Raw genomic sequence first — 24,263 nt, 5'->3', positions numbered from 1 at the left:
TCCTCTGCCTCTCATACCCAAGGTACTGAGAATAATAAGAAAGAGAGGAGTACGAACTATACTCGTGGTTCCGGATTGGCCAAGAAGATCTTGGTACCCGGAACTACAAGAAATGATCTCAGAGGACCCATGGCCTCTGCCGCTCAGACAGGACCTGCTGCAGCAGGGACCCTGTCTGTTCCAAGACTTACCGCGGCTGCGTTTGACGGCATGGCGGTTGAACACCGGATCCTAAAGGAAAAAGGCATTCCGGAGGAAGTCATTCCTACGCTGATTAAGGCGAGGAAAGATGTGACCGTAACACATTATCACCGTATTTGGCGAAAATATGTTGCTTGGTGTGAGGCCAGAAAGGCCCCAATGGAGGAATTTCAACTGGGTCGTTTTCTGCACTTCCTAAAGTCAAGAGTGTCTATGGGCCTAAAATTGGGTTCCATTAAGGTCCAGATTTCGGCTCTGTCCATTTTCTTCCAAAAAGAACTGGCTTCACTGCCTAAAGTTCAGACTTTTGTTAAGGGAGTGCTGCATATTCAGCCCCCGTTTGTGCCTCCAGTGGCACCGTGGGATCTCAACGTGGTGTTGGATTTCCTGAAGTCGCATTGGTTTGAGCCACTTAAAACCGTGGAGCTAAAATACCTCACGTGGAAAGTGGTCATGCTGTTGGCCAGGCGTGTATCAGAATTGGCGGCTTTGTCATGCAAAAGCCCTTATCTGATTTTTCATGTGGATAGGGCGGAATTGAGGACGCGTTCCCAATTCCTTCCTAAGGTGGTATCAGCTTTTCATGTGAACCAACCTATTGTGGTGCCTGCGGCTACTCGGGACTTGGAGGACTCCAAGTTGCTGGACCTAGTCAGGGCCCTGAAAATATGTTTCCAGGACGGCTGGAGTCAGAAAAACTGACTCGCTATTTATCCTGTATGCACCCAACAAGCTGGGTGCTCCTGCTTCTAAGCAGACTATTGCTCGCTGGATCTGTAGCACGATTCAACTTGCACATTCTGCGGCTGGACTGCCGCATCCTAAATCTGTAAAGGCCCATTCCACGAGGAAAGTGGGCTCTTCTTGGGCGGCTGCCCGAGGGGTCTCGGCTTTACAACTTTGCCGAGCTGCTACTTGGTCGGGTTCAAACACTTTTGCAAGATTCTACAAGTTTGATACCCTGGCTAAGGAGGACCTTGAGTTTGCTCATTCGGTGCTGCAGAGTCATCCGCACTCTCCCGCCCGTTTGGGAGCTTTGGTATAATTCCCATGGTCCTTACGGAGTTCCCAGCATCCACTAGGACGTCAGAGAAAATAAGATTTTACTCATAGGTAAATCTATTTCTCGTAGTCCGTAGTGGATGCTGGGCACCCATCCCAAGTGCGGATTGTCTGCAAAACTTGTATATAGTTATTGCTTAACTAAAGGGTTATTGTTATGAGCCATCTGTTGGTGAGGCTCAGTTGTTATTCATACTGTTAACTGGGTATAGCATCACGAGTTATACGGTGTGATTGGTGTGGCTGGTATGAGTCTTACCCGGGATTCCAAATACTTCCTTATTGTGTCAGCTCTTCCGGGCACAGTATCCTAACTGAGGTCTGGAGGAGGGTCATAGTGGGAGGAGTCAGTGCACACCAGGTAGTCCTAAAGCTTTCTTTAGTTGTGCCCAGTTTCCTGCGGAGCCGCTATTCCCCATGGTCCTTACGGAGTTCCCAGCATCCACTACGGACTACGAGAAATAGATTTACCGGTGAGTAAAATCTTATTTTCTGTTTGTAAAGAGCTATACCTGCCGTCTGCTCACTTTAAATTTGCAAGCTTGCATATTATAAATGGATTAGAAATTAGATTTTTGTACGTTGAATATTTTTGCTGTCTGGAATACTTGCTTAATAGTTTGTATTAAGTGGGAGTGTGTTGATCATTGGATATGACTTGTACAACTATGCTTTAATGCATGAATTATAGGGCTGGCCCAATTGCACATACTGTAGTAATACCCACACTATAAATTCATTCCAGCTGAAGTCTTATTTGTGTGTGATTATATCTGAAGGCAAAGTGGCATCTGGGTTTCTTTGTGAACTCCTTATTTACAATTATACATCATGGAATGATTAGTTATGCGTCCTGCAAGCTGAAATTGCAGGAGATCAGCATCTTAGATGCAGATTATAACTGGATCTTACTGAAGAAGAAAAAATACAAATGAAAATCCACATCCATTGAAGCAATTCACAAGGTTTGTATAAAATGTACAGTAACTGAGCATCTGCTAGTACACATGGGAAATTTCCTCTTCAATCAGTCTGCTAGTGGGTCATCTACCACCTTTGGGCCGGATTCTAAATTGTACGCTATTAATTAGCATCTATGACCGTCTCAACCCTACTGTGAAATAATGCTAATGGCGTCGGATGCAGCTTGTGTAGATAGACTCCTGCTGCCTTATGTTATCTGCTGCTGGTATTCAATCATGCTGTGTGACCATCAGGCAGCTGACGACAGTGAAGCAGCGTCAAAGGACACATCCACTGGCTGCAGCACGCCCAGAAGACTGAGGCAACACACCCGTTTTCTCTAACGTCCTAGTGGATGCTGGGGACTCCGTAAGGACCATGGGGAATAGACGGGCTCCGCCGGAGACAGGGCACTTTAAGAAAGAATTTGGATACTGGTGTGCTCTGGCTCCTCCCTCTATGCCCCTCCTCCAGACCTCGGTTAGAATCTGTGCCCGGCTCGAGCTGGTTGCACACTAGGGGCTCTCCTGAGCTTCTAGAAAAGAAAGTATTTATTAGGTTTTTTTATTTTCAGTGAGATCTGCTGGCAACAGACTCACTGCTACGAGGGACTTAGGGGAGAGAAGCTAACCTACCTGCTTGCAGCTAGCTTGGGCTTCTAGGCTACTGGACACCATTAGCTCCAGAGGGATCGAACACAGGCCCAGCCTCGGTCGTCCGGTCCCGGAGCCACGCCGCCGCCCCCCTTGCAGAGCCAGAAGCAAGAAGAACGTCCTGGAAATCGGCGGCTGAAGACTCCGGTCTTCATTAAGGTAGCGCACAGCACTGCAGCTGTGCGCCATTGCTCCCTATGCACACCACATACTCCGGTCACTGATGGGTGCAGGGCGCTGGGGGGGGGCGCCCTGGATTGCAATTAGAGTACCTTAAATTGGCAAAACAACACATAATATAGTCTAATAAACTATATATGTGTAAAAATCCCCTGCCATAATATTAATAAAAGAGCGGGAGAAGCCCGCCGAAAAGGGGGCGGGGCTATCTCCCTCAGCACACTGGTGCCATTTCCTCTTAACAGCTCCGCTGGAAGACAGCTCCCCAGGCTCTCCCCTGCAGTTTCCAGGCTCAAAGTGTAAAAAAGAGAGGGGGGGCACTAAATTTAGGCGCAAGCTGTATTGTATAGCTGCTATAGGGAAAATCACTTTGTGTAGTGTAAATCCCTGTTTATATAGCGCTGTGGTGTGTGCTGGTATACTCTCTCTCTGTCTCCCCAAAGGACTTTGTGGGGTCCTGTCCTCAGTCAGAGCATTCCCTTTGTGTGTGCGGTGTGTCGGTACGGCTGTGTCAACATGTTTGATGAGGAGGCTTATGTGGAGGCGGAGCAGGTGCCGATAAATGTGATGTCACCCCCTGCGGGGTCGACACCAGAGTGGATGGATATGTGGAAGGTTTTACACGACAGTGTCAACTCCTTACATAAAAGGTTCGATGACATAACAGCTGTGGGACAGCCGGCTTCTCAGCCAGTGCCTGCCCAGGAGTCTCAAAGGCCATCAGGGGCTCAAAAACGCCCGCTACCTCAGATGGCTGACACAGATGTCGACACGGAGTCTGACTCCAGTGTCGACGACGACGAGACTAATGTACATTCCAATAGGGCCATCCGTTGCATGATTACGGCAAGGAAAAATGTGTTGCACATTTCTGACATTAACCCAGGTACCACTAAAAAGGGTATTATGTTTGGGGAGAAAAAGCAACCAGTGGTTTTTCCCCCATCAGATGAGTTGAATGACGTGTGTGAAGAAGCGTGGGCTTCCCCTGATAAAAAAACTAGTGATTTCTAAAAAGTTACTGATGGCGTACCCTTTCCCGCCAGAGGACAGGGTACGTTGGGAGACATCCCGAGGGTGGATAAAGCGCTCACACGCTTGTCAAAAAAGGTGGCACTACCGTCTCAGGATACGGCCGCCTTAAAGGAGCCTGCGGATAGAAAGCAGGAGGCTATCCTGAAGTCTGTATATACACACTCAGGTACTATACTGAGACCTGCTATTGCTTCAGCATGGATGTGCAGTGCTGCAGCAGCGTGGTCAGATTCCCTGTCTGATAACATTGATTCCCTTGACAGGGACACTATATTGCTAACCATAGAGCATATTAAAGACGTGGTCTTATATATGAGAGATGCACAGAGGGATATTTGCCGGCTGGCATCTAGAATTAATGCAATGTCCATTTCTGCCAGGAGAGTATTATGGACTCGGCAGTGGACAGGTGATGCGGATTCTAAAAGGCACATGGAGGTTTTGCCTTACAAGGGTGAGGAATTGTTTGGGGATGGTCTCTCGGACCTCGTTTCCACAGCAACCACTGGGAAGTCGACATTTTTACCTCAGGTTCCCTCACAGCCTAAGAAAACACCGTATTATCAGGTACAGTCCTTTCGGCCCCAGAAAGGCAAGCGGGTTAAAGGCGCGTCCTTTCTGCCCAGAGGCAGGGGTAGAGGGAAAAAGCTGCACCATACAGCCAGTTCCCAAGAACAAAAATCCTCCCCTGCTTCCACTAAATCCACCGCATGACGCTGGGGCTCCACTGGTGGAGCCAGGTGCGGTGGGGGCCCGTCTCCGGAACTTCAGCGACCGGTGGGTTTGCTCACAGGTGGATCCCTGGGTTCTACAAGTGGTATCTCAGGGATACAAGCTGGAATTCGAGACGTCTCCCCCTCGCCGTTACCTCAAATCAGCCTTGCCAGCTACTCCCCAGGACAGGGAGGTAGTACTGGCGGCAATTCACAAGCTGTACCTCCAGCAGGTGATAATAAAAGTTCCCCTCCTTCAACAGGGACGGGGTTACTATTCCACAATGTTTGTGGTACCGAAACCAGACTGTTCGGTGAGACCCATTCTAAATTTGAAATCCTTGAACACTTATATAAGGAAGTTCAAGTTCAAAATGGAATCGCTCAGGGCGGTTATTGCAAGCCTGGAAGAGGGGGATTACATGGTATCACTGGACATCAAGGATGCTTACCTACATGTCCCCATTTACCCACCCCACCAGGTGTACCTCCGTTTTGTGGTACAGGACTGCCATTACCAACTCCAGACGTTGCCGTTTGGTCTGTCCACGGCACCGAGGGTATTTACCAAGGTAATGGCCGAAATGATGATACTCCTTCGAAAGAAGGGAGTTATAATTATCCCATACTTGGACGATCTCCTTATAAAGGCGAGCTTCAGGGAGCAGTTGTTGGTCGGAGTAGCACTATCTCAGGAAGTGCTACAACAGCACGGCTGGATTCTGAATATTCCAAAGTCGCAGCTGGTTCCTACGACGCGTCTGCTGTTCCTGGGTATGATTCTGGACACAGAACTGAAGAAGGTGTTTCTCCCGGAGGAGAAGTCCAAGGAGTTGTCATCTCTGGTCAGAGACCTCCTGAAACAAAACAGGTGTCGGTGCATCATTGCACACGAGTCCTGGGAAAGATGGTAGCTTCTTACGAGGCAATTCCATTCGGCAGGTTCCATGCAAGGATCTTTCAGTGGGATCTGTTAGACAAGTGGTCCGGATCGCATCTTCAGATGCATCGGCTGATCACCCTGTCGCCGAGGGCCAGGGTGTCTCTGTTGTGGTGGCTGCAGATTGCTCATCTTCTAGAGGGCCGCAGATTCGGCATACAGGACTGGATCCTGGTGACCACGGATGCAAGCCTGCGAGGTTGGGGGGCAGTCACTCAGGGAAGAAACTTCTAAGGACAATGGTCGAGTCAGGAAGCTTCCCTACACATAAATATTCTGGAACTAAGGGCCATTTACAATGCCCTAAGTCAGGCAAGACCCCTGCTTCAAAACCAGCCGGTGCTAATCCAGTCAGACAACATCACGGCGGTCGCCCATGTAAATCGACAGGGCGGCACAAGAAGCAGGATGGCGATGGCAGAAGCCACAAGGATTCTCCGATGGGCGTAAAATCACGTGATAGCACTGTCAGCAGTGTTCATTCCGGGAGTGGACAACTGGGAAGCAGTCTTCCTCAGCAGACACGACCTCCACCCGGGAGAGTGGGGACTTCATCCAGAAGTCTTCAAACTGATTGTAAATCGTTGGGAAAGGCCACAGGTGGACATGATGGCGTCCCGCCTCAACAAAAAGCTAAAAAGATATTGCGCCAGGTCAAGGGACCCTCAGGCGATAGCTGTGGACGCTCTAGTGACACCGTGGGTGTACCAGTCGGTTTATGTGTTCCCTCCTCTTCCTCTCATACCAAAGGTGCTGAGGATAATAAGAAAGAGAGGAGTAAGAACTATACTCATCGTTCCGGAATGGCCAAGAAGGACTTGGTACCCGGAACTACAAGAAATGATCTCAGAGGAACCATGGCCTCTGCCTCTCAGACAGGACCTGCTACAGCAGGGGCCCTGTCTGTTCCAAGACTTACCGCGGCTGCGTTTGACGGCATGGCGGTTGAACGCCGGATCCTGATGGAAAAGGGCATTCCGGTTGAAGTCATTCCTACGCTGATAAAAGCTAGGAAAGATGGGACAGCAAAACATTATCACCGCATATGGTGAAAATATGTTGCTTGGTGTGAGGCTATGAAGGCCCCCACTGAAGAATTTCAGCTGGGTCGATTTTTGCACTTCCTACAGTCAGGAGTGACTATGGGCCTAAAATTGGGATCCATTAAAGTCCAGATTTCAGCCCTGTCTATTTTCTTTCAAAAAGAACTGGCTTCACTGCCTGAAGTTCAGACGTTTGTTAAGGGAGTGCTGCATATTCAGCCCCCTTTTGTGCCCCCAGTGGCACCTTGGGATCTCAACGTTGTGTTGAATTTCCTAAAATCACATTGGTTTGAGCCGTGGAATTAAAATATCTCACGTGGAAAGTGGTCATGCTTTTGGCCTTGGCTTCGGCTAGGCGGGTATCAGAATTGGCGGCTTTGTCCTGTAAAAGCCCCTATCTGATCTTCCATATGGATAGAGCAGAATTGAGGACTCGTCCCCAATTCCTCCCTAAGGTGTTGTCAGCGTTTCATTTGAACCAACCTATTGTGGTGCCTGCGGCTACTCGGGACTTGGAGGCTTCCAAGTTGCTGGACGTAGTCCGGGCCCTGAAAATCTATGTTTTAGGACGGCTAGAGTCAGAAAGACTGACTCGCTGTTTATCCTGCATGCACCCAACAAGCTGGGTGCTCCTGCTTCTAAGCAGACTATTGCTCGCTGGATCTGCTTCACGATTCAACTTGCACATTCTGCGGCTGGACTGCCGCATCCTAAATCAGTAAAAGCCCATTCCACGAGGAAGGTGGGCTCTTCTTGGGCGGCTGCCCGAGGGGTCTCGGCTTTACAACTTTGCCGAGCTGCTACCTGGTCGGGATCAAACACGTTTGCAAAATTCTACAAGTTTGATACCCTGGCGGAGGAGGACCTTGAGTTTGCTCATTCGGTGCTGCAGAGTCATCCGCACTCTCCCGCCCGTTTGGGAGCTTTGGTATAATCCCCATGGTCCTTACGGAGTTCCCAGCATCCACTAGGACGTCAGAGAAAATAAGAATTTACTCACCGGTAATTCTATTTCTCAAAGTCCGTAGTGGATGCTGGGCGCCCATCCCAAGTGCGGATTGTCTGCAATACTTGTATATAGTTATTGCCTAACTAAAGGGTTATTGTTATGAGCCATCTGTTAGTGAGGCTCAGTTGTTATTCATACTGTTAACTGGGTATAGTATCACGAGTTGTACGGTGTGATTGGTGTGGCTGGTATGAGTCTTACCCGGGATTCCAAATCCTTTCCTTATTGTGTCAGCTCTTCCGGGCACAGTTTCCCTAACTGAGGTCTGGAGGAGGGGCATAGAGGGAGGAGCCAGTGCACACCAGGTAGTCCTAATTCTTTCTTAGAGTGCCCAGTCTCCTGCGGAGCCTGTCTATTCCCCATGGTCCTTACGGAGTTCCCAGCATCCACTACGGACTACGAGAAATAGAATTACCGGTGAGTAAATTCTTATTTTTTTTTATTTTCAGGGAGCTCTGCTGGCAAGAGACTCCCTGCATCGTGGGACTGAGGGGAGAGAAGCAGCCCTACTCTCTGAAGATTGGTCCTGCTTCTTAGGCTACTGGACACCATTATCTCCAGAGGGATCGTACACAGGATCTCACCCTTTGTCGTCCGATCCCGGAGCCGCGCCGCCGTCCCCCTCGCAGAGCCGGAAGACAGAAGCCGGGTGAAAGAAGCAAGAAGACTTCAAAATCGGCGGCAGAAGATTCCAGTCTTCATATGAGGTAGCGCACAGCACTGCAGCTGTGCGCCATTGCTCCCACATTAAACCCACAATTCTGTCACTGTAGGGTGCAGGGTGCAGGGCGCAGGGGGGGGGGGGGGGGGGGGGGCGCCCTGGGCAGCAATTAGGACCTCTTTGCAAAAGTTGGGCATATATACAGTTGGGCACTGTATATATGCATGAGCCCCCGCCATAATTTTACACAAAAACGCGGGACAGAAGCCCGCCGCTGAGGGGGCGGGGCTTCTTCCTCAGCACTCACCAGCGCCATCTTCTCTCCACAGCTCCGCTGAGAGGAAGCTCCCCAGGCTCTCCCCTGCAGATTCACGGTAGAAGAGGGTAAAAAGAGAGGGGGGCCACATAAATTAGGCGCAAAAACATTATATACAGCAGCTACTGGGTTAACACTAAGTTACTGTGTGATTCCTGGGACATATAGCGCTGGGGTGTGTGCTGGCATACTCTCTCTGTCTCTCCAAAAGGCCTTGTGGGGGAACGGTCTTCAAAAAGAGCATCCCCTGTGTGTGTGGTGTGTCGGTAAGCTTGTGTCGACATGTTTGACGAGGAAGGCTATGTGGAAGCAGAGCGGGAGCAAATGAATGTGGGGTCGCCGCCGACGGCGCCGACACCTGATTGGATGGATATGTGGAAGGTTTTAAATGATAATGTTAATTCCTTGCATAAAAGGTTGGATAAAGCTGAAACCTTAGGACAGTCGGGGTCTCAGCCCATGCCTGATCCTATGTCGCAGAGGCCGTCAGGGTCTCAGAAGCGCCCACTATCCCAAATTGTTGACACAGATATCGACGCGGATTCTGACTCCAGTGTCGATGGCGATGATGCAAAGTTACAGCCTAAATTGGCTAAAGCCATCCGTTATATGATTATAGCAATAAAGGATGTGTTGCACATCACAGAGGAAACCCCAGTCCCTGACAAGAGGGTTCATATGTATGGGGGGAAAAAAGGCAGGTGGTGACCTTTCCCCCTTCACATGAGCTAAATGAGTTATGTGAAAAGGCTTGGGAATCTCCAGATAAAAAACTGCAGATTTCCAAACGGATGCTTATGGCGTATCCTTTCCCGCCAACGGACAGGTTACGCTGGGAATCCTCCCCTAGGGTGGACAAAGCTCTCACACGCTTATCCAAGAGGGTAGCCCTGCCGTCACAGGATACGGCCACCCTAAAAGATGCTGCGGATAGAAAGCAAGAGGGTACCCTGAAGTCCATTTATATACATTCAGGTACCTTACTAAGGCCGGCAATTGCGTCGGCCTGGGTGTGTAGTGCTGTAGCAGCATGGACGGATACCTTATCTGAGGAACTTGATACCTTGGACAAGGATACTATATTAATGACCCTGGGGCATATAAAAGACGCTGTCATATATATGAGAGATGCTCAAAGAGACATTAGCCTTCTGGGCTCTAGAATAAATGCAATGTCGATTTCTGCCAGAAGGGTCCTGTGGACTCTGCAATGGACAGGCGATGCCGACTCAAAAAGGCACATGGAGGTTTTACCTTACAAGGGTGAGGAGTTGTTTGGGGAGGGTCTCTCGGACCTGGTCTCCACAGCTACTGCTGGAAAGTCAAATTTTTTGCCATATGTTCCCTCACAACCTAAGAAAGCACCGTATTACCAAATGCAGTCCTTTCGATCACAAAAAGACAAGAAAGTCCAAGGTGCGTCCTTTCTTGCCAGAGGCAGGGGCAGAGGAAAGAAGCTGCACAACACAGCTAGTTCCCATGAACAGAAGTCCTCCCCGGCTTCCACTAAATCCACCGCATGACGCTGGGGCTTCACAGGCGGAGCTAGGCCCGGTGGGGGCGCGTCTCCGAAATTTCAGCCACAAGTGGGTTCACTCCCAGGTGGATCCCTGGGCACTAGAGATTGTGTCTCAGGGATAAAAGCTGGAATTCGAAGAGATGCCCCCTCACCGATACCTCAAATCGGCCCTGCCAGCTTCCCCCTTAGAGAGGGAAATAGTGTTAGCTGCAATTCACAAATTGTATCTTCAGCAGGTGGTGGTCAAGGTTCCCCTCCTTCAACAGGGAAAGGGTTATTATTCGACCATGTTTGTGGTACCGAAACCGGACGGTTTGGTCAGACCCATATTGAATTTAAAATCCCTGAACATATACCTGAAAAGGTTCAAGTTCAAGATGGAATCGCTCAGAGCGGTCATCGCAAGCCTGGAAGGGGGGATTTTATGGTGTCTCTGGACATAAAGGATGCATACCTTCATGTCCCTTTTTATCCACCTCATCAGGCGTACCTCAGATTTGTGGTACAGGATTGTCATTACCAATTCCAGACGTTGCCGTTTGGTCTCTCCACGGCACCGAGAATATTTACCAAGGTAATGGCGGAAATAAGGGTGCTCCTGCGAAAGCAAGGGGTCACAATTATCCCATACTTGTACGATTTACTCATAAAGGCGAGGTCCAGAGAGCAGTTGCTGATCAGCGTAGCACGCTCTCGGGAAGTGTTACAACAGCACGGCTGGATTCTAAATATTCCAAAGTCGCAGTTGATTCCTACGACTCTTCTGCCCTTCCTGGGCATGATTCTGGACACAGACCAGAAGACACCCTATCCCCCAGGGCCAGGGTGTGTCTCCTGTGGTGGCTGCAGAGTGCTCACCTTCTCGAGGGCCGCAGATTCGGCATTCAGGACTGGGTCCTGGTGACCACGGATGCAAGCCTCCGAGGGTGGGGGGGGGGCAGTCACACAGGGAAGAAATTTCCAAGGGCTGTGGTCAAGTCAGGAGACTTGCCTTCACATCAATATCCTGGAACTAAGGGCCATATACATCCCCTAAGTCAAGCGGAGATCCGGCTTCGCGACCAATCGGTGCTGATTCAGTCAGACAACATGACCGCAGTGGCTCATGTAAACCGCCAAGGCGGCACAAGGAGCAGGGTGGCGATGGCGGAAGTCACCAGAATTCTTTGCTGGGCGGAGAATCACGTAAGAGCACTGTCAGCAGTGTTCATTCCGGGAGTGGACAATTGGGAAGCAGACTTCCTCAGCAGGCACGACCTCCACCCGGGAGAGTGGGGACTTCATCAAGAAGTCTTCACGCAGATTGCAAGTCGGTGGGAACTGCCACAGGTGGACATGATGGCATCCCGCCTCAACAAAAAGCTACAGAGGTATTGCGCCAGGTCAAGAGACCCTCAGGCGATAGCTGTAGATTCACTAGTGACACCGTGGGTGTTCCAGTCGGTTTATGTATTTCCTCCTCTTCCTCTCATACCCAAGGTCCTGAGAATCATAAGAAAAAGAGGAGTGAGAACAATACTCATTGTTCCGGATTGGCCAAGAAGGACTTGGTATCCAGATCTTCAAGAAATGCTCACAGAGGACCCGTGGCCTCTGCCTCTAAGACAGGACTTGTTGCAACAGGGGCCCTGTCTGTTTCAAGACTTATCGCAGCTGCGTTTGACGGCATGGCGGTTGAACGCCGGATCCTAGCAGAAAAAGGCATTCCAGTTGAAGTCATTCCTACGCTGATAAAGGCTAGGAAGGACGTGACGGCTAAACATTATCACCGTATATGGCGAAAATATGTTGCTTGGTGTGAGGCCAGGAATGGGTTCCATTAAGGTCCAGATTTCGGCCCTATCCATTTTCTTTCAAAAAGAACTGGCTTCTCTACCTGCAGTTCAGACGTTTGTAAAGGGAGTGCTGCATATTGAGCCCCCTTTTGTGCCTCCAGTGGCACCTTGGGATCTTAACGTGGTGTTGAGTTTCCTGAAGTCACACTGGTTTGAGCCACTCAAAACCGTGTAGTTTAAATTTCTCACGTGGAAGGTGGTCATGCTATTAGCCTTGGCTTCAGCTAGGCGTGTGTCCGAATTAGCGGCTTTGTCACATAAAAGCCCCTATCTGGTTTTCCATATGGACAGGGCAGAATTGCGGACCAGTCCACAATTTCTGCCAAAAGTGGTGTCATCTTTTCATATGAACCAACCTATTGTGGTGCCTGTGGCTACTCGTGACTTGGGGGATTCAGAGTTACTAGATGTGGTCAGGGCTTTGAAGGTTTATGTAGCCAGAACGGCTAGAGTCAGGAAAACTGAGTCGCTGTTTATCCTGTATGCATCCAACAAGCTGGGTGCTCCTGCTTCAAAGCAAACTATTGCTCGCTGGATCTGTAACACGATTCAGCAGGCTCATTCTGCGGCTGGATTGCCGCTTCCAAAATCAGTAAAAGCCCACTCCACAAGGAAGGTGGGCTCTTCTTGGGCGGCTGCCCGAGGGGTCTCGGCATTACAGCTTTGCCGAGCAGCTACTTGGTCAGGTTCGAACACTATTGCAAAGTTTTACAAGTTTGATACCCTGGCTGAGGAGGACCTTGTGTTTGCTCATTCGGTGCTGCAGAGTCATCCGCACTCTCCCGCCCGTTTGGGAGCTTTGGTATAATCCCCATGGTCCTTACGGAGTCCCCAGCATCCACTAGGACGTTAGAGAAAATAAGATTTTACTTACCGTTAAATCTATTTCTCGTAGTCCGTAGTGGATGCTGGGCGCCCGTCCCGAGTGCGGACTTCTTCTGCAATACTTGTATATAGTTATTGCTTAAATAAGGGTTATGTTGTGGTTGCATCAGGGTTGATCTGATGCTCCGTTGTTGTTCATACTGTTAACTGGGTAAGTTTATCACAAGTTATACGGTGTGGCTGGTATGAGTCTTACTCTGGATTCCAAAATCCTTTCCTTGTACTGTCAGCTCTTCCGGGCACAGTTTCTCTAACGGAGGTCTGGAGGAGGGACATAGAGGGAGGAGCCAGAGCACACCAGTATCCAAATTCTTTCTTAAAGTGCCCTGTCTCCTGCGGAGCCCGTCTATTCCCCATGGTCCTTACGGAGTCCCCAGCATCCACTGCGGACTACGAGAAATAGATTTACCGGTAAGTAAAATCTTATTTTTTTTGCAACGCTCTCCACTACACCTTCAAACGGACGCAGCACGTGCAAATTTCTCACCCTGAGTTTTGTGCAAACCATCTGAATCTGTCCTCTCGCAGTCTTTTCGTGAAGCTCATATGTGGACCCTGTGTAGTATATTTGTCATTTATTTGCTTAATGCTTGTCATGCAAGAGCCTAAACTTTTCAGCTTTTGATGTGCAGTAATGTGTGCAGACCAATGTCTAACCTTTTAAAGAGATGATGCACAACCTACAGTACATCCCCTGGGAAGTACTATGGATACAAGGAGACCCAGGACATGCACAACTGTGACCAATTGTACTGGAATACATGCTCTTACTGCATTCCTCCACCCATAGTGAGACCCAGCATTTGTGCGGTCTCTCTGGCTGTGAATCAGAATATGAATGAGCTTCACTGTGACTGCCAAGACAGCTGTGGAGTTTAGTCTGGTCAGAGGAGCCAAGTAATACTGGTAAGAGTTGTGGGATGGGGAGTGGCTTATGTGCTTGTGTAAGTGACATAGGGAGGAATGTGCTGCCCTAGAGGTAGGGCTATTACTTGCTCCCAATGTCACGTGACCACTTCATCTATTTGGTATGACCATGTCCCCTCTAATGCACACTGGTTCCCTGGGCACTTTTTTACACTCTTGTCTAGTATAGCATAAAATGCACACAGGTTCCAACTTCCTTGTACGTTTGTACTGTATTTTATGCAGTTCACATGTTTAAGCAAGTTGATTATTTGCAGCCCCTTAAAGCAAGTACCATCTCCCAATGCAGCACATGTAGACTTTATTATGTTCAAACACTGCATTACCCATGAAGCCGCACCCCTGTGTAGGTTTGAGAGTTCATACAGCTTAAGTAGTGTTTTCCCACTCATCACTGAAATCTAATGTATGTGTCTCTTTATCAACAGCCTAAGCCCTAAGGGGCATATGTGGTAAGCCCTTTTTAACTGTAAAATCTGTGTTACCTGCTCTTTCTACATGATATACAGTATAAGTATCGGGGCTATGTAGCATCAGCCTAATGCAGGAGATATATCCTGCAAAAGGCTAATTAGTGCTTCAGACTGCTGTTCCCGTTATACTCAATGAGAACTGCAGTATAACTCTAGTTACCAATCTCCAAAAAGCTCTGAAGACAGACTACATTCTCAGATGAGTGGTAGCTGCTTTGTACCTATGGAGGCATGTATTCAGAAGAAAGATCATGCAGTTCCTCTCCCTCAGTCTCCATCTTGCGCAAAAGTGTGTTGCACAGTGTCAGATGGTGAGGAAGAGTCTCGTTTTGTTCCAGGATATATTGCGCAGGAACAGAGGGAGGATCTCGCTAACAATGTCCCTTTATACATCTTTAGTACATAGCTATCCCTACTATGTAAATATTATGACCCTAAATAGACTGTAAATAATCCTGGCACTGCCATGTTTACTAAAACATAGGCCACTCTATCCCGTGAAAATTAGATATTTAGGGCTTTTGCCTGTTTATCAAAACATTTCTCCAGGGTGCATTTGGAGCATTATGTGATACTTCCACACTCCTCAATCCTCTCATTGCTACTGTCATCTCAGGATTGTGTTATCTAGGGATGACCACAGCAATAAATCCTATGTTTCCCATAGATATATAGGGAGTCATTCAGACCCGATCGCTGCTGTGCATTTGTGCGATCGGGTGTGAACTGCGTATGCACCGCAATGCACAGGCGTGTCTCCCCCCCGACGACGGGGATCGCCGGACAGCGACAGGATGAACAAAGAAAGCGATCGCAAGAAGATTGACAGGGAGAGGCCATTTGAGGGTGGCAACTGACCGTTTCCAGGGAGTGTCCAGGAAAACGCAGGCGTGTCCACCCGTTTAGAAGGAGGGTTTCTGACGTCTGCCCTGATCAACGCAGGGCAAGAGGAAGTCCTGGGCTGTGCTGAGACTGCACATACTCTTTTTTTTGTGCAGCTCTCTGCACATCCGATCGCACCCCTGCACAGCGAATATCCCCTCCCCCTCTAGCCGGCGACTACCTGGTCTCAGCAGTGCAAAAATCGCCTGTTTGCGACCAGGTCTGAATTAGGCCCACAGGGTGAGATTCAATTGTTCCTGCAGCCAGCAGATGGCGCCCAACAAAGCTATTCAGTTGTAGCTCCGTTCGGGCGCAATGGCTGCCAACGTCTGTCTTTAGCTTGCACCCCCTGGGGGTGGCGAGCTGAAATGCGCGAAAAAGTGACCTGTTTGGCTGCCCAAATGACACTTTTTTGCTATCGCGCCCAGCATTTTGGTCGGGTTTACCTGCTTTATGCTGCTGGTGTCAGGAAGTCATCTCATGGATACAAACTTGCTGTTATTACATTTGTTATGAGTAAAGAAGCCCTCTTTCTAAGTTAACTGGTGTGAAGAGTCATTCATTTGTAGCAGATTCTTACTATAATATATAATATAATTTTATTTTTTGGAAGTGCAAAAAGTCATGGGATAGCACTATGTAAAGATAATGATAGGTGATGCCACCATACTGTGACTTCTTGGAAATTCCTAGACTGGTATCTCGTGAGTAACTTTGAACACCGGTTAGGCTGATCATGGCGAGATGATGTAAATTATTGGAGTTTGAACCGGGCATGATAGTGGATACAGGTCAGATGGGACATCCCAATTCCAAAGCTTTGTGCGGACATTCTTCAGTATACAGTGTCACGTGTGTACTGAGAATACTTCATAGAAGGCATTAGCACCCACCATGGGCAGCGCTGTAGCCGACCACGGTGCTTAATGATTGAGACCAGCAGCGTCTGGCCAGAATAGTTAGTTGTAACAGGCAAGCAACACTGGCTCAAATCACATCCACATTCAATGCAGGAGGTACCAGATGCATATCCAACAGGTCAGTGCAGCGTTCTTTAGCTTCCATGGGATATGGGAGCAGAAGACCCACGAGTACCCCTGTCATTACTCTACATCGGACACAGTGCCAATTGGACCCAGGAGGACTGGCAACATATGGCGTGGTCCGTTGAGTCATGGTTCCAGTTCTTTAGGGCTGATGGTAGGGTTTGGGTGTAGTTGTCACCAAGGCACAGTGCAGGCTGTTGGTGGTTCCAAAATAGTGTAGGGTGTGTTTACCTGGCATGGGCTGGGTCCACTGGTCTGCCTGAACACATCATTGACCAGTAACCGCTACGTTACAGTTTTTGGTGACCATTCACAGCCCTTCATGGACTTCATGTACCCACACAATGATGAAGTATTTCAGCAGGATTATGCACCCTGTCATTGGTCCCAAGTTGTCCAAAGATAGATAGCCTTTTATTTTTTGTTTTGTGGAGTCTGGTGTTACAAGCCCAAGTTCAGGGTTCCAGTTTCAGTGCAGAAACATTAGCCAAAATGATGGCTAACGTATGCATTCCTTAGCCACTGAGTAGTCTGGTAAGACTACCCTTACTTCTGCCGACCAGTACCCGGGTGCCCTGGTAATTATCTTGATCAATACCTGAAAAGGATTTCGATTGCTGTGATGAGCAGTGTGAGAAAATCTAATCAGAGGATTCTTAATATATAGTTCCCCTATAGAGAAGCTTCTCTGCTAAGCTTAGTCAGGGCCGGCTCTTCCATTAGGCGGCTTTAGATGGCTACTTAGGAGCACCATTGAATTCATCTACCAAAAAACTGAACTATGTCTCTGTATGCGGGATAGGAATGAATTTTACAGTTGGGGGGGGGGGGGGGGATGGAACACAATAAGGAACATACAAATATATGTATGTCTACGCATACAATTTAGTTGGCATCCCAGCGGATGAGACGATGTGTTCCAAATACCAGCGCCGGAATCCCGACAGCCGACATCCTGAATGTTAGTATGCTAGGAAGGATTAGTGTAAGGGGTAAGGTTTGTTCATTTAATTCAACATGTCCGTATTATGGTGGTCGGGATGCCGTTGCCCTTATTCTGACCAACAGCCTCCTGTTCCCAACCCCAATTACATATCCTCACCAGACCCCATATTCCGTATTATACAGTATATAAAGAATAGACTGAGTGCAGTCAATTTGCCGGCGTTCAGCATACCGATGCAAAATCCTGGCACACCAGGGCTATTCCCACTAGTGGGTGTCCACGATACCCATATAGTGGGAATAGATCCTGTGGCAAGCGCACAAAATTTTGTGACTTGTTTACAATATATTTTATCACTTTAAATGTCCTGAGTGTTGTCCCTTTTCTCTGTATATGTATAATGATGCAGTTCACCCCATTGGGGTAGAGCTGGGGATAGAGGCAGGGAACACTTGGGGCAGGGAGGGGGTCCAGGGGATTAAGGGCAGGCAGTGCTGGAGGTAGAGAGATATGACGGCATGCAGCAGTTGGGGTAGGGAGGCGGTAAGGAAAGACAGCAGTTGGGGCAGTACTGTGGCAATACAAAAAGGTGATTAGCCAGCGCTTCAATAATAGGTGAAGCAACAATCAGAGGTGGTCCCTTACCCCAAAATAAACATGAAACAAAAAAACAGATTCATATTGCGCACCCTATAGTGTATTCAGCAATACAATTCCGTTTTTTGTTTCAGTACTGGGGCAATGCTGGAGGTAGGAAGGGTGTAAGTGAAGGTAGCTACAGGGGGCAGTACTGGGAATAGGGATAGATTGCAGCTGGGGCAGTACTGGGGGGCAAGGAGTGGGTTAGGGGCAGTGTTGGGTGTAGCAAGGAAGTACGCCCCCCAAACCCACCCAGCCCAAATTCGCCAGTTGCTGCTGCTCAGTTCTGGTGAGAGGGAGCCTCAGTCTTCTAAAGCAGCATGGGAGTCCGCACTGCAGCCGGCACAGAGCAGCTGCTGACTGCAAAAGCTAGAGGATCCTGTTACCCAGAGCTTGTGGAGGAAGATGCCCAATGCAGATTGAAGCTGCACAGTGGTACGCTGGGTGTGTGCTGGTGGGCAGGGATGGAAGGACAAACGTCTCAGGCTGCGATTGAATGGGGAGATGGGAGACGCTGCCGACAGTGATTGGTTCTGAAGACTTGGGACGCTGCGGGCGGTGATTGGTTGAGGATTTGGTGGTTGGTGGAGTATATCAAAACTGAGTCCCTCACTGCCTATAGCGTGTAAAATATGCGCTATAGCGCATTTTTGCAATCACTGACCTTCGTAGCAGACGTTGCCTCTCACATCAATGGCACATGGTGCATCGCTGTTTCCACGTTGGTTATTTGTAATGGTACCATTTGTCCATTCACGATACACCTTCACCACAACAGCATGTAAACAGTTCACAAACTGCGCTGTTTCAGAAATACTGCTGCCCTTAGCCTGAAAGCCGATTATCAGGGGCCATTCTGACCTGATCGCACGCTGCAGTTTTTCACAGCATAGCGATTGAGTCAGAACTGCGCATGCGCCGGAGCCACCCGTCGCTGCTCCACGATCACCTCTGCCTGATTGACAGGCAGAGGCGGTCAATGGGCAGGAGGGGGGCGAAACGGCTGCATTTTGCCGCCGTTTCGTGAGCGCGGTCCGGCCACCACAGGCGTGGCCGGACCGTGCGGGGAGTGGCCCGCTGCGTGATGTCAGACGCAGCCACTGCGGGCCGAAGAGCGAAGAGTAGCTCCCGGCCAGCACGCTAAAGCAGCGCTGGCCGGGAGCTACTCTTGAAGTACAAAGGCATCTTGCACTTCTGGGGAGGGGGGGGGGGGGGGGGGGCGGCGCGGCGGCACTGACATGCGGGGCGGACTAGCCCTGTGCTGGGCGTCCCCCTGCATGTCTGTGTTCATGATCGTAGCTGTGCTAAATTTAGCACAGCCACGATCAACTCTGAATGACCCCCATCATCCATTGTTTTTTTTTAAATGTTTTTTTGTGGCAGTGATTCATTTAAGCTAACTTTGCACTTTTTAGCAGTCGGCTGTTTCAGAAGATCCATAATTCAGAATTGGGTAAATATATAATGGGAAAAAATTATGTTCTTGGAATTTTGTAATGCCTGCAAAATAAAGGGTTAATTTGACAAAATAGTAGTACATGTTGCTAAATAGAGTAAACTAATAAAAGCACGGTTACTGAGGGGCCAATGCACATTCTGTGACTGGTAATCCCTTCTCCTCTGCACTTTGACGTCACGGGTAAAAAGTGAATCATTTCCTGTAACACTTTCCGCTTCTGGCCTTTCACCTAGTTGGGGTGATGTTGCTTTAAACACTCTTACGAGTTTGTTCAGAAGTGGGCGGCCCCCTTCCCTTATAAGTCTTTCTATGTCAGAGGCTGGTCACTGTCAGCTCACACACAGTACCCGGAGATCGGTGAGTAGACTCTGCTGCTCTCTCTCCCTGCTGCCTCTAAGCTTGAGACTGTTGCAGATATATGTTGTCTACAAACTTTGGTTTCAGCCTTCTTGTTTTATCATGATTTGCTTAACTTTATCAGTTCATTAGAGGAGGGACTCGGAGATGAGAAAGATACATGAGACAGCACTAAAGGCATATACTAAGATTTCAGTCTCTTGTTTTTGTAGTGTGTGTGTGTGTCCATGTCCATCTCTCAACTGTTTAATTTGCTTCACAGTTTAAACTGCAATAGCACAAATCTTGGTCCCAACATTGTATCCAGTATAGCACTTGTAACTACAAAAGTATGTCTGACCTCTAACACTGTGACACTTGCGTCATCTTCCATGTGGGCTGGTTAGAGGGGGAGACTTCAGAATAACCTGTTTTCCAGCGTTACTTGTCTATGTGGGACCAAATCAAAGGAGCAATTAAAATGTCAGTCTGGCTTCTCGTCTGTTACAGTTATGCGAAGTATATTGTGCCTTTGGGCAGTAAGGAAAGTGTAGCATTTCCTTTCAGGCCCATTCATTGTAGTCCAGTAGAACAAGTGTTAGGTGTGCTGCTGCTCGTTCCACAGGTGGAGAGCCCCGAGTCCCAGCATTTAGATGCATGGCAGGCTGGTGAGCCACAGATTTACTAAACCTCTGCATGTAATGTCTTTGGACCAGACTACATTTTGATTTCAGTTTTGTTTCATTTTGTATTAAGTGCTTCAAAATCTTTATTCATATTGATTGTGAGAGGGGGACTCTCACTATGTGTACACTGAATATGTTGACCTCGCAATGTGAGCGCCAGGAACCCCAAAATGCATTTCAGGCTCCTTAGGGCATATTATAGTTGCAGGTTGTTATAACCTTAGACATGCTGGTAAGCGGCATATTTAAAGTCCTAACACTTGCACAGGTTAAATGCTGTAAGGAGCATTAAGCCAGTGTCAGAATCTCAGCAGCGGCATTGTGAGGTCAGCATATCCACAGGGCTGTCTTTTCGTATGGGCTCAATGGGCAGTTGTCCAAAGGCTCCAGAGGTATAAGGGCCCTACGCTGATAGCTGAGGGTCCCCTTTTTCAGGGGGGTACCAGATTGTTTTGAAATCTGCCCAGGGGAACCGGAACTATCCGACGTCTTCAAAGCAGTGGTCCCCATCTGAGCCTGTTCATTGCTCTTCCCAGCCAGATATCTCGGGTTCTGTCTGACTTTGAGTTTTTCTGAGGGTTTACTCCAAAAGCTGGGACACTGGCAGCTTGTCTCTACTGTGCCCAGAACCAGAGATACCAGCCTTCCAGCAGCTGGTCCCTGCTCCAGCTCCACACGCCTGCTATGCAGTTTTATATTTTTATCTGTGGATTGCTCTGGCTCCTGAAATCGCTGTAGTTTTTTATCCCATTGAAAACTAACTGATTCAAGGAAACTGAGATGCTGTCAAGCAAGCTGCCCTCCCACCAGAAAATCATGACTATTAAGCCCACTCCACTATCCACCCCTTCCCTGCGTAAAGTAAAGGAGTAATTAAATTACTGCTCCAGGTCCTACATGCTGAACGGAAGATAGAACACCCCCTTCCACCAGCGGGACATCAAAGCTGCCGCTGATGGAACCCTCCACCCCTAATGCTGGAAGATGGGTAGAGGCCCCAGTGCATTGCTTTGCCCAGGGGCCTACACTGCTGTTACGATGTCCCTGCATTTTCACTGTATACAGAGTAAGGGTTGCTCTTATGACTGCATACCCTTTATTGTACATAAAGCATAAATGGTCAGTTAGGCTTTAATACACTACTGTCACTTGTATGTTCACATGACTTATCTAATATTTGCAAAAAGAACTAGCAGCAGACTGGTATGTGCCTAAGGGGGACGAATGTGGTACTGTGCAAAGGTCTGGCCAAAACACGCTGACTGCGTTACCTTATGACAGCCACCACATCAACATCAGAGTAGATATTGGTTAAGAATTTGTTTTTGTTTTTAATAGTTAGTCAAGGTATGCAGTGAGCAGAAGTAAGACCTGAAACCTGTCTCCATGCAGTAAGGGTCTCGGCTGGCTGTCATGTATGTGCCAATCAGCACATGAATATAAGCATTTTTTTTTTTTTTTTCATTTGGTCCGGAAACCAATACATCCAAGCCCTTATGCTACTGTACCTCCAATTATCTCTTAGGTATACTGTATGTTTACTAAGGTGCAGGTTTATAGAAGTGAAGATGTTGCCCATGGCAACCAATTAGATTCCAGCTATTATCTGCTAGAAGATGCTAGATAAATTAGAAGTAGAATCTGGTTACTATGGGCAACAGCTCCACTTTTTATAAACTCGCATCTTTGTAAATATACCCCTTACAGTCTATGGCAGGCATGTCCAAACTGCGGCCCTCCAGCTGTTGTGAAACTACATATCCCAGCATGCCCTGACACAGTTTTGCTGTCAGAGAATGCTAAAGCTGTGTCAGGGCATGCATGGTTGTGTCGTTTCTCAACAGCTGGAGGGCCGCAGTTTGGACATGCCTGGTCTATAGTAAGGGTCAAGTGGTTCATGTAACCAGATTGCTTCCAGTGATACACCTACATGTGTTCAGAGTCATAAATGGACATAAATACAATATTAGTATTATCGTTTATATGTAGTGCCACAAGGGCAACACAACGCAGGACCTAACACAGTATGTAAACAAATTAGCAAAACAAGTAAACAGTGACTTACAGTACATGAAAACTAGGACAAGTACATGGTATTTAAACATTTCTGCATCAGAGGACAAGTACATGGTATATAATCAATTATAGGACAAGTACATGGTATATAATCATTCTGCATCACTGAAATAAGCATCGGGGTGGCAGAAACCGAGGGTTCGGTGCCATTGTAGAGAGTGTGGAGTAGAAAATAGTCTAAGAGTGAAAAGCACATGAGGGGAGATGGCCCTGCCCGTGAGAGTTTACAATCTGAAGGGGAGGGCCCACGTCTTGCTCTTTTTGGAGTATATTTACTACAGTGCAGGTTTTTAGAAGTGGAGATGTTGCCCATAGCAACCAATCGGATTCTGTTATTTTCTAGCAGGTGCTAGATAAATGATAAGTAGAATCTGATTGATATCCCCTTCTAAAAATCCACACTTTGTAAATATACCCCTTTGTGTGGGAAGTTTCAGTTATATCTGGCTTACAGTCTGAAATAATTGGCGAGATTCTTGGAGTGATCTGAGCAGTTACTTCCATTGTGTGATAGAAGAGCGCATCAGAATAACCATTGCTGGCCTGGAAGCTGTTCACTTTTTCATGCTTGATTAAAAACATCCAAAACTGAATTAATTTTTATCTTATTTTGCGGTCCATGTTTATAGCACATTACCACCCACCTGAAAGCATGTGGTGCTCCCACACAGTTAAGCAATCCTGATTTCTGCAACGCTTCTCAGAGTTAAATTAAAGGAGACTTTTTATATTTTATTAGTATATTTCCTATATGTTTTATTTACATTTAATTCAGCTTCTGTATTTTTTAAGCATATGCTATTTTGTAAGAGAAAAAAATCTTCCATAATAATTATAATTAAAAAAATTGTAATCCCACTCCGTTTATGAAGATTGAATAACACACTCATTGCGCTGTTTATTCTTTTTATTTATTTATTTTTTCAGGTCAATGACCAAAATTAGTTTTGCTCTTGGGACAACTACACATTTTAAATTACTCTGATGTTCAGTGTTTGGTCAAATTCAAAGTCGCCACAAAACTACTTAAGTTCAAAATACATCCGTTGTTTCATCTAATGAAAACTTGTATCCCTAAACAAACACTTCTATGAACAATATGGTTATCCAGACCTGACCATGGCAAATACGTTCAGGGTTATTTTTAAAGTTTCTAGTTTAATACAGGGATAAATGACAGTGACTAAATAGTTGTTCTTGAAACACTTGACCTGTGGCTTACATTTGTCATCTGTGTTTGGCTGGCATTGAACTGCTCCTTGGCCCTTCTATCAGATGTGATTCTGCTTGATTTAGAGCATAACTGTCACTGTGTACCCTTTCACATGTTCTAATCACATTCACCATCAAAGATGAGAAGTGTCCAGATGATTTGTACAGCAAACCATGCAGGACATGGCCAATGTGAGCTTTGACTTAATAGGCTATATGGAGTACCCGGTGGTGGCCGGGATTTTAAGTATGTCTGTTTTACAAAAATACATTTAAATATTAAACACACAGTATAAATAACATTGTAGAGAGCTGAATACCCGTGCTTCACTACGGGATGAGGATGGTACATTAGAATGATAGTTGTTTGTTAATTTACGTTGGTTGGAGATCTAGTATATAGGCAGTGGCGGAACTAGCGAGCGGTGGGCCCAGGTGCGACAAAATGCTTTGCCCCCCCCCCCCCATCCTATCCAAGTCCACCTCCTCACCCCTGGAGAGGATCTGGTGAGGGGGACCTGCTCAGGGCTAGAGAAATGGAGACCTAGCAACAGTGCCGTAACTAG

General features: G+C 47.7%; 1 protein-coding gene across 5 annotated transcripts in view; it reads left to right on the top strand.

Annotated features, from left to right (window-relative positions):
• ACSL4 (acyl-CoA synthetase long chain family member 4) overlaps positions 1-24,263 on the top strand; it is a 293,951-nt gene that overhangs the window by 97,743 nt on the left and 171,945 nt on the right. Inside the window, exon 1 of one of the 5 annotated variants that reach the window (XM_063937302.1) lies at positions 19,710-19,744. The exons of the other annotated variants lie outside the window; for them this stretch is intronic. The gene's annotated coding sequence lies outside the window, so the exon portion shown is untranslated. Of the gene's footprint in view, positions 1-19,709; positions 19,745-24,263 lie in introns of those variants that run through there. 5 annotated transcript variants of the gene reach the window in all.

The sequence above is a fragment of the Pseudophryne corroboree genome, chromosome 8 (assembly GCF_028390025.1).
Source record: "Pseudophryne corroboree isolate aPseCor3 chromosome 8, aPseCor3.hap2, whole genome shotgun sequence".
Classification (NCBI taxonomy): domain Eukaryota; kingdom Metazoa; phylum Chordata; class Amphibia; order Anura; family Myobatrachidae; genus Pseudophryne; species Pseudophryne corroboree.
This window is presented reverse-complemented; position numbering and strand designations above follow the sequence as displayed.